Source organism: Haliotis rufescens, unplaced genomic scaffold (genome assembly GCF_023055435.1).
Source record: "Haliotis rufescens isolate VD_foot unplaced genomic scaffold, xgHalRufe1.0.p SCAF_7, whole genome shotgun sequence".
Lineage (NCBI taxonomy): Eukaryota > Metazoa > Mollusca > Gastropoda > Lepetellida > Haliotidae > Haliotis > Haliotis rufescens.
Window position 1 is genome coordinate 51,704,654 of NW_025964361.1, and position 18,334 is coordinate 51,722,987.

General features: G+C 37.7%; 1 protein-coding gene across 1 annotated transcript in view; it reads right to left on the reverse strand.

Moving 5' to 3' along the window:
* Positions 1 to 18,334, reverse strand: part of LOC124111244 (protein dachsous-like) — a 105,973-nt gene that overhangs the window by 22,037 nt on the left and 65,602 nt on the right. The gene's annotated exons all lie outside the window — the stretch shown is intronic.

Here is an 18,334-nt window from a genome sequence, read left to right on the forward strand (position 1 = left end):
CATGCCACACACAGAGTGTCCACTTGATCTCTTTCAAATACCTTTTCTTTAAAAAATACTACTACTTTTTATCAGCATAAATGTCCAAAATAACAAAACAAAAAAGAGTTACACACAAAACAATCCAACAAATATCCCCTAATTAAAGTTTAGTTTCATGTCAAAGTATTCTCCAGTTTAACTGGTGTATTAATTACAGCAGTCATCTCTACACTGAAAAGACGTGTGATTTATAGGAAGACATTTGTCACCATTTTCCATAACAAAGCTTTAAATTCCTCCATGTGAACAATGCACAGTGAGTGTACCAATGTAAGTATAACTGAAGCCGCTCTGAAGGGATCCTGTTCTGTGTGCTTGAAACAGAATATTGTGATAATCCATGCTGCGTGTTTCACAGCTCACTGACTGTGTAAAGGCTAATGTACTCAAATCCACAAAATAATGAACAGATCTCAAGCAATGACACAAATGTGAACTCCCTCATACCAGTATTATAACACTGTGATAAAGAGTGACAATTTCACCCAGATAATGTCAGATAATGTCAGATAATCTGTCAGTTTGACATGATGCTCTGTGCCGTTCTGCAAATTTGTGATCATTTTGTTCAGTTAATGTCGAAAATCCATTTAACACCATCATGTCATTAATTTGGCTCTAAAACGTAAAGTTCGAGAACATAGCAACATTTGTAACTCTTTATCAGTTCAGCTGCTGTCTACTTGTATCAAAACCCTGTCTATTTGTATCCATGCTAAATATATTTCCATGGCAAAGGCAAAGCTACAATTTCAATAACATTCATCGACCTCTCAATCATAGACCAAAATGACAATCCTTTGAAACATCTCAAATTCCTATTAAAATGTTTCAAAACCAATTCCATGAAGATTTTTCCCTAATCCACCTTAAGAATTCAGTAACAAAACTTGGACATTGTGTTGGTCATGTTAGTGTTCAGCTTTAGAGTTGGCACAATGGCTGATCCGGACTCTATCTGGCTGTACCCAGCGGGAGTGATCTGTCGGTTTGCAACTCAATAACAACCATCGAGGTGCCTAAAGTATCAACCCCATGCCACAATCGCTGCTAGTTTAAACACACACAACTATTGAAAAGGAGCGAGTGTGCCAGAGGGCGATGGAGTAACCTTCTGTCGAGACGCCAATCTAGCGTTTTACTTCAATCCCGGCATATATATTCCTCGTCACGTGTGTCATAACTCCCTAAATGACATTTCCATTGTTGTGGAAACTTCAGCATGTTCCCCTGTTATCATTCACTTTGCTGCGAATTCTGTTAAACATTTCAAGGTATTGTGTTTACAAAACGACTCCCCCCACCTTTGTATACCTTTGGGTCAGACAAGGTAGGGTGCTGCATCCCTACTTTTATACTGAACATACATAAATAACACTGGTTCAAGGTCAGCTGGGCTAATGCTTGTATTCAGGTATTCTGCTTTGCTCGTTATTCAAAACGTTGGCAATGTCTGAAGAGGGTGTTCATCAGTTTTAACAATATACATATGCAGGATTTAATATCACACTACTCTGATAGAGGATAATCATTTTGGAAAAACAGACTAACACATGTAACAGAGATTAAATGCCTTGCAAAGCAGCCAGTGGCAGGCTGTGATTATCACTATCAAGTAGCATCAATGCAACTTTGTTACACATTTCTTGCTGACATCCTTTGTGACAAATTCACAACATACTTTCACAAAGACATTCATACAAATGTAGCCATCTGATTTTGTTTTAACAAACAACATATTTAATGTAAGTTAAATGTACACATCGTATGTATCCCAACACATCTAGAACCCAGGCACTTTGGAACTTAAAATCCACATTTTTTGCTTGATGCACATGAAACCAATCCAGCATCTTAGGAGCGATAAACGGAACACATGTGTAACAAGAAAGTTGTCAAGTACATCAAACAATGACATCAATTTTTTCCAAAATGTCTGTGCAAAAGAAACAAATAGGCTCCTATTACAGCTGTCAAATCGTGGGTCTGACGGCAGTCAGATTTGTGCGGTAGCAACAAGAGTCTCTATAAATGCAATGTTTACTAACATGCGCCATGTGAAAACACGATGTAATTGCCACCATCGCTCACAAGATGGAATGCATATGTGACCTCATCTCCGCAGAGCATTGAGCAATCGACAGGCGTATATTTCAATTCATGCACAATATGCTGCATTTCTGCTGACATTTACGTGTGTTGATTGCAAATCTACTTAGATAAACAGCTCGGATGGGTGGGAGTATCCTGTGTTCAAGTTCGAGTCGGACAAGACTCCAGCCAAATGCATTTGCAAAATGACAGAGAAAATATACACGGTTTCAACAGCTTTGTATATTGCCTTAACATGTTATCCTCCCCCACAAATAAATAACTCTGAATGTGTTTATGTGTAAGAAAATAGTGTTTATTTTAGCAATGTGTATAAAAACCCTATCAATTTTCAATGAAATAAAACTCTTTGAAACAAAAGTTCACTCCTGACCTTAGCTGTTTCACAGAAATTATTAGTTTGAATAACTTGTCAACATGTTGTGAAATATTTAAAAATTCAAGACTATGGACTCAAAAAGACAGATATTTACAAAGTCAATATCACATGTCAGGACAAAGTCATTGGGGTACAAAATTGATTTCAATGCATTCATCAAATCTCTGTTATTATCTTAACAAAATCGAAACCTTTGTCTCAGCCACGTGAACAAAAATAAACAACAAAATCAAAAATTGAATAAAAAGAAAAATTGCAAACTTCAGTTTAAAGTATACCAAAGAGTTCATGAAACTAGATGAAGGTGGCTAGACATGCTTTAATTCAGGTGTTGAAAATGAAGTTTTCTATGGCTATGTTTACTGTTCATTTAGTGATTTAGCACTCCCAATGTTCTGGCCGATATCTGTTAAACACGGCCCACAAGCAGGGTGGATCCTGGCCCAGAAAACTTGAAACGCGAGGTGTGTTGACATCGGAAATGTCAGAATGTTGTGTCTGACCTCTGCGACTTGGTTACAATGTCTTGAGACATTCTGTGCCTATTACCACAAAGTCCTTAGTTCCCCCTACATTCTGTCCAAGCTGGTAACAGTTACAAAGTGGCCATTCAACTTGAACTGACATTACTAGAGCAGTTCCTTCTGGGTCACATGTGGCCCCAGTGCAAACTTTACTGGTTAGCTGGTCAGCCCATCATAAGTTCTAACTTTACTGGTTAGCTGGTCAGCTCACAGTCCTAACTTTACTGGTTAGCTGGTCAGCTCACAGTCCTAAGATTACTGGTTAGCTGGTCAGTTCATTGTCCTAACATTACTGGTTAACTGGTCAGCTCATTGTCCTCATATTACTGTTAGCTGGTCAGCTCACAGTCCTAACATTACTGGTTAACTGGTCATCTCACAGTCCTAACATTACTGGTTAACTGCATGGTCAGCTCACATTCCTAACATTACTGGTTAGCTGGTCAGCTCACAGTCCTAACTTTACTGGTCAGCTCACAGTCCTAACATTACTGGTTAGCTGGTCAGCTCACAGTCCTAACTTTACTGGTCAGCTGGTCAGCTCACAGTCCTAACTTTACTGGTCAGCTCACAGTCCTAACATTACTGGTTAGCTGGTCAGCTCACAGTCCCAACATTACTGGTTAGCTGGTCAGCTCACAGTCCTAACATTACTGGTTAGCTGGTCAGCTCATTGTCCTCATATTACTGGTTAGCTAGTCAGTTCACAGTCCCTTCAAAAGAGCTGGACATGCATACCCTTTTTGCGAACACCTGATGTCACTGATTTTCAGTGATCCATTCATATAATTTTCATGACTATTTTGCCTTTTACCCCAAGTGGCATCTGGTTCAAACAGATAATCAATACTGATTATTTCAGGTATTGATGTTTTACATTTATTCTACATGACCTGACAATATGATAGAAATTTCATGTGTAGCTTTCTAGTAACATGAGTGAGTATATTTTGTTGAATGCATGTCATGTCTACCAGTGGTTGATATCATGAGCAACAATTATAATTGTCAGGATATGATGACACATAAGCCAGTACCACAAAGCAATCTTAGCGCCACTACTGACATAAATCTGTGTTTGTTTGTTTGTTTGTTTGGTTTGGTTTGGTTGTTTTTTAACGCCGCACTCAGCAATATTCCAGCTATATGAAGGCAGTCTGTTAATAATCGAGTCTGGACCAGACAATCCAGTGCTACGATGACATGCATCAACCAAGTCAGCGAGCCTGACCACCCGATACCGTAAATCTGTGTTAAAAGTATGGGGGTTATGACCTTTTTTTAACAGGTGCCTTGGACAAATATTGAGTCTGCTCTTCTGACTAGCATTGCATGCCGTGGATCTATCCTGACCTGAAATTCCCATTGAGTATATATTTCTGGAGGAAACGATAGACAGTGGTCCTCAAAGACAAACCTCATTTGTTTCCTTGCCAAATACATTCCTGAGATCTGAAGACAACTGAATGCCTCAGCACATTTTATCAAACCACCTGTGCACGAATACTTGACTTAAGGAATCATTTCAAAATCTCAACAAATGGAGCTAATTAACCCCAAAATATCTTTTCCCGATTTGTCCGACCCTAATACAACTGGGGAAATAGATACAGAGTTCTACTACACCCTTTGATAGCGATCCTTTCCACGGGTTTTCTTTCACCCCTCAACAAATTAACCCTCATTAACCTGCAAGAAAAGTGTGACCTCCCTGAGGGTGGGGCTATCCATAGTTAATTACCACACCCAGTGTGACATCTCCTTATAGTTTTTTTTCTCTTCACATTCCAGTCATCCAAAGCACCATCCATCATAAAAGCCTTAATTCCATGTTCTGTCAACGTCATACAGAATATTCTCAACAAACCTATAATTTTACCACCGCTGGCGACCCAATCTCCATGACTGAATAGTTCACAACATGTGCTCCGTCCACAGTCAATAATTACCTGCAGTCTATCAGAATAAATCACCCAGGCTTGCAAGCAGGATCTACAAGCTGGCTGCCTTTCAGCCACCTGATGGCCAATCGGTCACTTGAGGCCAGGAAGAGCCGTCTTTGTGACTGACCTCTCGGTCTGGCTGCTAGACCTGCCTCCAGCGCTCTGCTGGTCAATGTAAGTCCTTCACAGTTTGTTCTCCTTAACCCCCTGCTGTGGCAGTATTTATTACCGTTTTACGGCAATGTATTGGACATGTGATCGGTTGACCAGACTTGCATTAAACTCCAACTGTCCTTCAGAGCATTGTGATGAACTTGGTTCAGCTAATCCCAATGTTTTACACAGTATCCATGAAGGAACTGGAGAACTGTTAGTCACAAACTGCTCCTAGGAGAATACTACAAGTATGGAAGGTCCCTATGTACGGGATTAAGACGTCGCTCAAAGATCAAGGGTCAGAGGGTAATATGTCTACACAAGCTTCCCACATGTAAACACTATATAGCTGATCTTGAAATAAAGAAATCGATTCACACTTAGGTGCTATTCATGGTATTGTGAAGAGAATTGCCTCCTCCTCTGTTTCCAGTCAACTGTTGGATGAAGACCACCCTTGGTGATGATTCAAAGAATGAAATCACAAAGTGTTTACAGCAGTCACATCGGCACGGGACCAACAACGACAGATGTGACCAAGCTGAGATTCAAACCAAGATCCGATACCCATTCTCCAGAATGTCACTATCATACAGCTCACTCTCTAGCATGGTAACTTGTTGCCAGAAACAGAAAAAATACAAATTCTAAGAAGCAAAAGGCACAGTTGACAACCTGGTTTTTGTGTTTGTGTGCGCAAAGTTTAATGAAAGAATACTTATCAGTTTCAGAGATATGGTCCAGACAAATACACCACTATGAAAAGAGCCAAAGTCAAACTTGTTGTCATTGAACAGAATATTTCTTCTTTTTTTAAAAATAGCAAAATGCTTGAATGGAAATATGATCAATATATCTACTAAGGTTGGAAGAATAATCTTGAATAGTTTATGAGTTTTGCTTTAGAAAAGCCACCTACCCCTGCTTTAGCTAAGTCAGTCAGTGAGTATGGTTTTACGCCGCATTTAGCAATATTCCAGCAATATCACGGCAGGGGACACCAGAAATGGGCTTCACACATTGTACCCATGTCGGGATTCGAAACCGGGTCTTCAGCGTGACGAGCGAACGCTTTAACCACTAGGCTACCCGACCGCCCCGCTTTAGCTAAGTGTAACTTGTTCCTGTGGAAACAGGAAGAAATAAAAAAATTCTAATTCCTAAATAGCAAAGGCACCACTTTAGCCCCTGAGTACATGTACCAAACTTGGACAAAAAACCTTAATAGTTTTTTAGTTTGGCTCTGGAAATGACACCTACCTTCATTTCAGCAAAGCAATGCTTGTTTCGATGGAAACTGGGAAAAATAAGATTTTGAACGATTCCTAAAGAGCAAAAGGCACCACTTTAGCCCCTGAGTTAATACATGTACCAAGTTTGGATGAAAAACCTTTCATGATTTTCAAGTTATGATCCAGCATTATATGCCGGGGGGATTAAAAATATTGAGAGCGGATCCAACCACAATGCCGCCACTGTTACTTCAATTCTAACACATTTTCCCAATTGTTACCTAAATGACTTCTATTTTGAAGGTACAAATTACAATTTAACTGTATTTTCGCTGCTCGTTATCAGTGGAAAGCCCGCAGCAACAGTATTCATTTCCTTTCTCCAACAGACTCCGTCTGGACACATTTCACACTCGCCACAATGATTCAGACCATGATCAACGTTGGAGGCGCTATGTCCTTACTTCTGTACACTCATTAATACTAATGACAATTCCTCGTCTCACAACAGAATCTAGGTTCGGTAAATTAACTTCACCCAAAGAAAATTATCAAGAATCCATTACAATATATTCTCAACACATATTGACATCTTCTCACCATTTGTCAACTAGCAAGATTTAGGTTTATGGTCAACTAGACAAAATGGTAAGACGGCGCCATCAAGCAATTATCTGGGCACAGTCATTAGAAGACTGATAATTTTAGTAGCCGGCTGTCATGCAGGCATTAACATCAGTGATAACAGATATCAATGATCCGGCTGTCTGCCCCTACAACCAGCCTACTCTTGGTCAGGTCATTCTATTCAGTGAAGCTCAAAAATACATGATTTTAATACTGTGCATCTCTTACTGTTCAAATATAACTGAAAAATTGAACACTTCCCCAAAATTAAACCAAGTTTTAAAAAAGTAATAACCAAAAACCATTGTAAGCGTCTGAAATTTTCAAATCTAAATCCAGTCAATTTCATTGCAGATAATAAAACTACAGAAATCGATTCAAACATTTTGTGTACTCGATTGTTACCATGGTAATTTTCCCTTTTCCCATGTCAACCTAACCTGCACATATATCTATCACCTCCAACCAAGTTATGAAATTCCAGATAAGCCACACGTACCGATTCCTTACGCAACTCAATAACGTAATGACAAGTACAGAATGCAAGCCAACAATGCCTGTCTGGCACTGATCACAGATTGATGGACTGAATGGCATCAAAGATGTGCCAGCAGCATGTGCATGTCTCCAACCATCTAATCATCTCTCCGCCCAACCCTTCTTCCTCCACAGTTTAAGCCAGACAACCTGCCATTGCAATAGATATGTTCTGATAACTAGTGACACTGAACTGTACTTACTAACAAGGGAGGTAAGATCACATTTCCTGTAATTACAAAGGGAGGTAATTCTGATATAAAGGGGTCAAAGAGAACCTGCTGAAAACCGCTCACCACTTTTAATACCGACTCTAGCAAAAAGTTTGAATGATATTATGTATTGTGTAATTTGTGTGTAATTACAAGGAAGTGGAAGATTAATTGCAAACTTGCATATGCTATATAAAAATTCTTTCATATTACTATATTAAAAAAAATATATATAACAGATTATCGAGTATGCATCTGATGAACATTCATACGTTGTCAATAAACAGTTACAGTACTGCTAGAACAGAACACACGTTACTTTGATCATAAAGCATACACTTAGATTGTGTCTATCCCCGTCATCAAAAACTCTTCCAAACAATTTCCCCTACTTTCATTTCAGTGTTAATTCTAATCAAATCTCTCAAACATCATTCACCAAGCAAATGGGTTTACTCAGCTTAAAGCAAAATTAAGGAGCCGAGAATGACTCCAATTCATGAAACTGTCCCTGGGCAGGCTGGACCAACAGCAGCTCCAGCTTCACACTGAACATCACGCTATACAACCATGAACTATTCTGGAAATCTCACCCTCTTTAAGAACCTATTAAACTCAATAAAACTGTCCCACGATGCAAAAACATTTCATTAAGATAAAAGTGGACAATATGATTTACTTTGTCATTCTCTAAGGAGCAAAGGTGCTGAAACAGACAGTCAGAAAATATTGCCCCGACTCTGAAGATTTAAAAATGGGTCCTAATCTGTCCCAAATGGGCATCGGACCCCAAATTCACCATGTAAAGGCCTTGCCGATAAGGCAGGTTGATTTGATTAAGGCTACGGCAATAGATCGCTGGAGTCCCCAAAGATCGCTTCCTGGCCACATAAATAACACGGAAGGTTCAGCATGCGTACATTTGTTCTATCAATCTATCGTTAATTACTCAGGAGAGTTGAGATGAGAGTACAATATCTGCATCTCGATGAAAATCATTCTGATGATGTCTCGCCTCGTAGTCGAGGTTGTTCTACCCTGTGTGGTAATTAATCAATGATTACGTTATAATTCAGTGCAGAAGATTCAGAAAATTTACTTCTTCAACCATCTCGCTGTGAACACATTTCAGATGATTCAGCTTGATTCACGCCAAAAGGTGGAGGTGGAATGGAGGTCCACGTTGCGTTGAAGATTATTACCAATCCACATAGCAATGTGTATGCACGTGTCTGTGAGGCTGCTTGTACTAGTCCAGACTAATACCAGTTTTATAGTGATATTCCACTGAGAAACCATGCCACAGTTTAACATAGATACCCCATTCAAATACATTATGGTAACTCCGAGCCGACCAGTCATTGTTTTAGCCCCTTAATGCCTAGTACCAGGCAGGGTAACAACAAGTACCATCTTTTAATGTCATTTGGTTTGATGCGGCCAGGGATAGAAGAACCACAGACCTTCCATTCTTCCATCAGATGCTCAATCCACTAGACCATGGAGGTGGTCTATTCACGTCTTAAAGATTTCTATGTTTGAAGAATCCTTCAAAATGAGAAATAAAGTTTTGTATTTCTAAAATGCTCTTATTCCATTCATGGCTTATGATGACACACAATCTGCCAGTTTCCATAGTGTGTCCAGCCAATGCCCAACCCAGTATAGGTATTGGGGACCTATTTTGCCCTGCAATCACCATGGCAACATGCTTATAACTATCACACTGCTAAGTCTGCTACTAGAAGGTCGTAACATGAAGGTCACTTTGTGCATGCAGGCCCTTTTCCTCAAAACACAATAAACATATTTCACCTTTTCCAAACCCCCTAGAATGCACACTTGTGCCATTATCTTTCCTGAAATCAACCATCCCACTTTCCTTGTCGCAAATGTTCGAACTTTTCCTCACAATTTTAAAAGTCCATTCAAAGATAATTTGGTCTAAACTGAAACAAAGTAAATTATTCATGACATTGTAAAGTCTTCATCACGAAGCACCCTGAAGCACGCACAAAGTCATCCATTATTGAGCCTAAATTGTCTAAGGCCACCAGTAAGGTATTCACAGTATGGCCATAACATATTGTATTACCTGGACAGTCGCTCCACTCCGTCCTGACAACCCTCTAACATAACTGACAGTCTGCCGCTCGTTCTTCACCTTGATGAATAATTGTTGCCAATACATTATTGATATCAACTGAAATTCTTCACATCACCTTCAGGGATAAAAATTAGCAGTGGTTCACGCCATGTGTAATTGTCGTAGGATTATACGATTATGTTCCCTTCTGTAGTGATGTTCCCATATCACCAGATCACCTTTCGGTATGAAACGTGAGCAGTCGTTCACACGATGTTTGGATGGTATTTACACTTGCAAAGCTGTCTTACAAGATACAAGATATGTATTTGGGCAAACGTTCCATGTGGAAACAGTCACAATATTCTATAACTACTTAACCAGATACAAAATAAGTCAGGGTAACAAAACAAAGTACCAATATAAAACCTGTTCTTCAAAACTCAAATTCCTTACTCCTTACGAAATAGAACATGAAACACGAGCAGTGTTTAATAACTTGTCTACTTGCAGTAGGTTAAGTTCTGTAAACCTCCCTGCAATACCATTCCCTACCAAAGACTTTATCTTACTGTATCTATAGTATGATCAACATATAAGCTGGGAAGACTAAACTTGATGAGCAAAACTTGAAGCTGCAGACAGGACAACTGTTTCTATTGTCTTAATTCCACACCAACAGTGCCCTCCACAAACTCAACAGTAAATGAAGAAATTCCTCTTTCTAAATTGCTTCAGTTTTTACAACATCATAAATAATTGTTTTCTTTACTCTGAGGAAACCGCAAGAGTATTGTTTTCTCTGTCCCACAAAAAAAGGTATTTTCCTTCTGAAAAAATAATGAGGATTGGCCATACTTTGGCTGGTATACAATAGCAGTTGTCAGAAAAACCCCATCGGAGGAAATACTTCAAGTCAAGATGGCTGGCTGGCTATTCAACACGGAAGTAAATATGGCAGTAATATATGTTTCAACACATGAGGCTACTGGAAATATGAGTCAATTTAACGATCCATTAGTACTTTGAAAACGGTAAAACATTTATTTCTGTGTCTTTGGTGCAACATACTCGATTTGTTAGTTTCAAACTTTCATCAAGTTAGGGTCTGTTTTATTAGCTAGATAACAGAATTTCGAACCTAGGAGGTTTTCTTGATGTTTATCTGCAAAACTTTAAAAAATGTCTCTGGCATTACTATTTAAAGCATTAAGGCTTCCTACACAACATATGTGGTCATTCTCTGTACCAGTTGAAATTTGATCAAGATTCAAGGAGCAACTTCCTGTTTTGGGGCCACGCAAAGAACATACATGAGCAGACGTCATACAATAATTGGATAAATGAATAGGATATTCTTGAAGTGAATGAAGTTGCACACAAAAGATTTGAACAAAACTGTCTGCATCTTTACGAGGAATTAATATCCATTTCAACGCCAGATGAATTACCTCATAATTTTACCAGCGTCTTTTAACAAACCAAAAAAAAATCCACATTAGGAGTTCTCAAGATTGTTGATTGTGTTTGCCAAAGTAGCAAATGATTGAACGAGAACAAGATTTGTGTTTTTTGTCTTTCAGTGTAAACTATTACTTCTTTCATCAAGCAGGTTGGTTTCCCTGGCGTCTGGCAAGTTCTGTGTAACAGAAAACAAGCCATTAGCTAAGCAGCTCTGGAGGGCTAAAACACTAGACAGTCTGTACAAAACGCTTCTGAACAAATACTTTACATAAAACAGGCCTCTTGAATTTCCTGTCTTTATGAGTTCAATAGTTACGCTCAGTGAGCTGCTGAAACATATTGGTGTGTGCAGTTTCGAGAAAAATAAGAATCTAAACTAAACATTTTTTTAAGACACTGTGAAAGGATATGTTCCATTTTGCAGACGTTCTACGTTGGAATGGCTTGATGTTTTTGTGTAATTCGACACTGATACAAAAATCTCAAACAGCTGAAAGTGATCCGCAGTGAATGATTTGTGAAAGTCGGACTGACAAATATCAAGTGAAACAACAGCACAAGGGTCACAGAAAACACTTCTACATTCATGGCTTCAGCTGATGAATCATAACAAAAGGTGAACTAATACCTACATGAATATGTTGATGAACACATAAAAGCATCAACCAAAATCTTGGTAACAGTCACTTTGTTACAAGAGCATCATAAAGGGAAAAAGACCATCCCTAGATTTTATCTTTATGGCTTAGTAACTCATCTCTTCCAGGCATGACAAGACAAGCAGAATCAGTTTAAAACACAAGTACCAGCTCACAAAAAGCCAATTAACTTACGATGTGTGAATTAGATAAATAAAAATGCTCTCTATCATGCATTTCAGCCTGATGTGCCTTCGTTGTGCAGGTAAATTGCAACAGGTGATGTCGGCAAGAAATTTGTTCTTGATTAAAAAACTGTGATTAATTGCATTACTGACGTGCATTTCTGTCCAACATTGACAGACTGACTTTGAAAATAGCTGCAGTTCAACAGGTTGCATTGTGCTCCTTAAACATGTAAGTTGTCAAAATGTCTAATAAAATTTGTACGTTGACTGACGGTTAAAAGAAGACAACTTATTCCTTCAATATCTTCTCTGGATTTCAAGTTTTGTTTATTTCACTTCTCACAGAGCTTTCATGCCAGCTGTATCTGACATCAAACAGTGAAGTAAATACAAGTTTTCTCCTCATCAAATGGCTATCGTAAACACTCAACCATAAATATCAATGTGGAAGCATTTAAACTGTTAACAGTTACACTGACAAAAAAATCAGCAAAGTCTTTAAGATATTAACACAAATAAGACTGGAATGTAACTTTTTTTCATTTTCATTAATCTGCACTCTCAGCGTGAAGCCAACCTGCCTCTTATATTCTTCCTTAAAAACAGCTGACAGCGCTATTTGAAGACAATTCAAGGAGTTATCTCCCTTGGCATTATCAAGGAATTAGCTGTATTAAACTTAAAGTTTGTTTCACATGAAATATTTCACATAAGACTGATAAACCGAAGAGCAGCCACCTGTACAATCTGCCAACCATCTCTTTTAACACATATTTTGTGAGAACATGCAGAAATAGCTCCTAAAATTAGGTGAGATAAGCATTTGTATTTCTTTGAAGAATTTCACACTGGGTCTTTTTCAGATAACCACCTGGACCGAAGACTTACATATAAGCAGGGGGTCTGGGGGATGGAGGAGGAGGCAAAAGAATCATGTGAGCGAAGCTGCTTTGACCATGGGGTCTGGGGAGGGAGGGATAGAGAAGAAGGGGAGCTGTGAGTGAGTGGGACTGCTCTTACCACCATTATAGCAACATAACGGTAGGGATCACCATGATGGGCTTCACAAATTCAACCATGGATCAACAGTAAGACATGGATCCACCAACCTACCACTAAATAGCTGAAAATACACTTTATTCCTGTGCTTATTCATACTTGTAATAATAAACATCATCCCTTGACGATTTATGTAAGATATATGGGCTAGACAAAACAGTTAAATGAATAACTCAATTTGAAACAGCCAAACCATGGTAGACTGATAACCTCACAGAAATATTTATACTTCTGTTAATGATTTTACCAAAGATATTATTTTAGGACTAAATAATGTTTACGACAAGGGTAAACCCTCAGCGCTGCAAGAAAAACTTTACTGAGTCTTTCAAATTGTTTTAAGCAACAACATAAATCTCCTTCATGGTTTGAGAAATTGCCGGGGAAAATATTGACATGATTTGTAGCAGCAAAAATACTGATGGGCATTTTATGAGAGGCATTTGCAGGTTTTACTTCATCCCTAGCGGTGCAAAGTCATAACAATTCAGCAAATTTGCCTGCGAAAAATGTTGGTGTTTTAGCGCCTTCAACGAGACAGCTTTTTCCATCTGTTAAAATGATAAAGAAAACGAGGCGTATAACTTTTGAAAAGGATGTAGAAAAGATATGCAGAAAGCAGACTGCGAAATCATCACACACATCGAGGGACAGCCAATTTGCCTCATGCGATCTCAATCTCTGGAGCAACATAGATCATTAGGCATAAGCCAGGAACTGCTCCCTGGCGATTTACTGGTTACCCCACGTGACATATGGTGCTCTACTGCTTCACCAGCTGGCTTATTAGGACGACAAAATACAAAATATTTATTGACAGAATTAGATATCAATATACACAAATAAATACAAATTGAAACAGAATGGATGAAGGCCCCGAGTATGCTTGGGCATCTTGTGGGGGTAATGAACATGGCATGTGGGTCGTGTTGAAGGGCATGTTTGACACCGGCTGGGGCCTCATTACCATATTATTCTATTTCCAAAGTCGCAATCAACACACCAGTTGTCAATTTCAACTCTAATGGATAATTTGTTTGTCCCGATAAACTAAAGAGGTTTTAACTTTGAGATATATCACCATTGACACAATATACTGCTAACTCCAATTCCACAACTATTCTAATTAAGTCAATCTCAAAAACGATAACTCACTTTAATTGTGAAATTTACAACAGAATCAATAAAAGATCAAAGCGCCAATAACTAAGAAAGACAATACCTAAAGTTTTGAAAAACCTCACATAGTTCAAAGGAATATTCAATTCACACCAAACCATTAAGTTTTCAATCAATTATGCAAATTGTGAGGAATCGATAACTCCCAATTGTAATAGGCATATTACTCGTTCTCTGCAAATCATTTATATCGGTTGTCTTCATGGCAATCAATCAGCATACAGCAGTAATGGTAACAAGCTGTGCTAAATACGACAAAAATTTCATGGCTGAGAGAATACAGGATATATTCCCTGCGTTAGGAACATCAGAACCATTCCCTGGATGTTTTGATATGGGAAATAATTCACGGTTGGAGTAGCACAATTAAGAGGCGGAATTAAAACAGGAAGTAGCCGCATGTGAAATACATCAATGAGGTTATAAAGTTTACACTATATTAATAACCTCTATGTCGCTTAATGTACATCCTGTGATATGTGCAGGGGTCAAATACATACACATATGTAGATTGAAAAATGGCTACACTCATAAACTATTAACCTAACAACTCCAAGTACAAAACCACTCGTGATTAATAACACGATCTACACCTCACACCAATTTGTTCTGAAGTAACTGAAATTAATCTGAATACTTGTATATACCTTCATGATAGTGAGAAAAAAATATATATTTTTTTTAAAAAGATTCCAGTTTGACTTACAAAAGAAACCAATTACATATTTTTCAACTTAAGTTAACAATTATTGGTTGTAGTACACATGAAATCAAAATATACAACTCAACATTTGATAGGGAAAATCAAATGTTATTCTATTTATAAATGCACTTGACATTAAAAGAATCATCTTAGTGTACCATGAAAAAAATCCCTATCAAAAGTTGAGTAGAAAATATTTAGGAGAATTGTTCACATTAGAGGGAGAAGATTAACATATGTTCATTCCGGCTGACATGAACAGTGGCAGAGATGTCACTTTAGGGGCATGGCCACCCCAAGGGAATAAAGCATGTTTTTACCTGTTAAATACACACAGCTTGCAATGTTTGACAGTCAAACACTGGAGCAGTGTGGCAGGACAGGGGAGGAGAGACACCTTCAATATTACCCGGCAAGCACTGCTGCTTGATCCTAGCGTGTAAATACCTGGCTGCAATTATCACATTTACCATAAAACAAACACTGACTCGTTTGATAATTTGCATCACACTAGAATATGAAATATCGAGAACATGTTTGAAAATATTTCATAGAATATTTGGTTGTCATTATGAAACATGAAATATCAAAGTAAAACATTTGTACAGTTTTGATGCAAAATAGGTTGGATTAGCAGCATGGCTTATGAATGTAATGATGTTCAAATATTTGGCAACATCCAAACTATATTTGATGTCAAAACATAATGGAATATGCCTATTGATCACTACAACACATACTGTCACAAGGGAGACTGCAACACTAATCTTGTAGTCAATATCAATCAACACATTGATGCCCAAAATAGTCAATACATCAGTGCCAATTAGAAGCAAATTATTCATGAAATATATTTTCTAAATGGATCATGCAAGTTGCACCATTGACACCCTCCCTTTACAAACATCTCCCAAGTCCTCAGGCAAATAGTATCTCTGACTGAGAGTAGTTGTCAGGAAAAATGTTCCCCTTTGTCTTCCCACCAGCCCTTCTACTGACATTGAATTTGAGTCCATTGATGCTGAAGAAACCCAATGCACATGCACACAATTCTTGTATATCCCTGCCCCTCATCACAACCTATTTATCCACCACCTGTATAAAGATAGCTATTATTCCCTCTCTACACTTGTAATTTTCAGGTGAATATGCACAGGGATGCATTTAACATGGATGAGCATGAGGAATGCCGTTCGTCAGGTTACAATTCCATAGATACAATGACAGCTTGTTCGATGCCCTAAAATTAAAATTTCTGTTAAACTATTATTACATTCAGAAATGTGAAACTTTCTTGCCCAAGGCAGTGTAGGATACTATATCATATGTTTGGGTTGTGTGTTCCCAACACTCACATGACTGAAGTGATAATTAGCGTGAACTATCAAAAGGATTAATACAATTTTCAGACAGAAAGTTTATTGTCCAGCAGCAGCTGAATCATACAGTGGTCTCTTTCATAACTCTCTCATAACATTACAGTCCTAAAAACATTCAAAGAGTATTCCATCTTGATCTAAATGTCATGATTAAATTATCGTGATTAAATTCAAGAAACAAACTAAGAACATATAGAAAATTTAAGTCAGAAATTAACTTGACCCCTACTTAGAACACTGGAAGATAAAAAAACAACACTGTGCCCACTTAACCAAGCTTATAAAGGCTGAGTGATCACAGGCTATAAATTGAACTGGGTAGAAGAACAAGACCACCTACACCTTTGGAAGAACTTCTCTCTGACCACTTCTCAGTCCTTGCAAATGAAGAACACTATCTGATGTCTTGTAGTACATATTCAGATATAAGCCACTCCCTGTTTAATTCTCTTTCCTTAAAACATAATTATTTTGAAAGTTTTAACATCACAGAAATATTTAGTTTAGATAACCCAGGGTCATAACATAATATTTTGTATTGATACTTGTGTTGTTATCCTGGCTTCTTGTGTATCTTGTTTGTTTGTTTGTTTGTTGTTTGTTTGTTGTTTAACGCTGCACTCCTCATTATTCCAGCTATATGACAGCAGTCTGTAAAAAAATCGACTCTGGACCGGACAATCCAGTGATTGACATCATGACCATGGATCCACGCAATTGGGATACGATGACATGCATCAACCAAGTCAGTGAGCCTGACCACCTGATTCCTCTTACGACAAGCATAGTCGCCTTTTATGGCAAGTATGGGTTGCTGAACACCAGTTATGTATCTGTTTATATAGTTTATAGAATAGTGTCACTGTGTCTACTTGGAATGTTTGTGCAATAAAATCTTATATCTTGTGTCATGTAAATTTGCCAAGGCGCTGTCAATGTATTCTCAACAAAATACCACTGTGTCTCAAACTCTTCAGCATGACATGGATTTAATTTTCAGTTAAAATTCAAAAAATTATGATGAATTCAACAAATTGCTAAACATTTATGTTAATCACACTATATGGAATTGTATTACCCTTGAGTGTTCCTCAAATCAGATTTTAAATCTTATTTTTTAAAGATTTCACAGATTGACACAAACACGTCTCCTTTGCTAATGTACTTCAACGAAGACAAAGAAGTAGCTGTGTGAGCTATGGAAAGCTGGTTTGTTTCTTCTGACTGCAGTGAACAAAAGATTGGTATCAATATTTCATGATACAAGCAGATTACTTTCAGGAACAACCCATACAATACAGGTCTCTGTCTGAATTTTTCATGAAAATCTTTACTGTTGAAATCTGATATACCTAGAAACAAAATATTTTATCTTATCAATCAATTATGCAGTAGAGTATGTACTTACATATTCCCCAACATACAAATATTGCATGAAAAACAATCAGGTATAAGATAAGCTGGAAGATAAATCTCACATCAACTTAAAAAGATAACTATTTGGACAGAAAAACAGTTTTATAACCTTATTCCAAATTCAAATGTCTTTATCTGAATTTATCATAATGGAAGATCCAATAAAAGAATTACCATTTATCGCTCATTCATGGATATGCCCAAATATTTACAGCAATTTTATATAAACTAGTAAAAAAACACTCATGAAAAAAAGTCCAATATTAACAATTTGAAGTATTTATTTTCCTTTCGTTCACGAAATGGACACAAATGAATATAATTCTCATCAAATATTACAGTGTATGTATTTTAGCTGCATGAGTGTTAAAAGACTGGCCCAGGGAAGGTGGTATTCATCCATCGGTGAATAAATAAAATACCATCACAGGTTCACAAGAGTGTAAAGCGCAGACAGT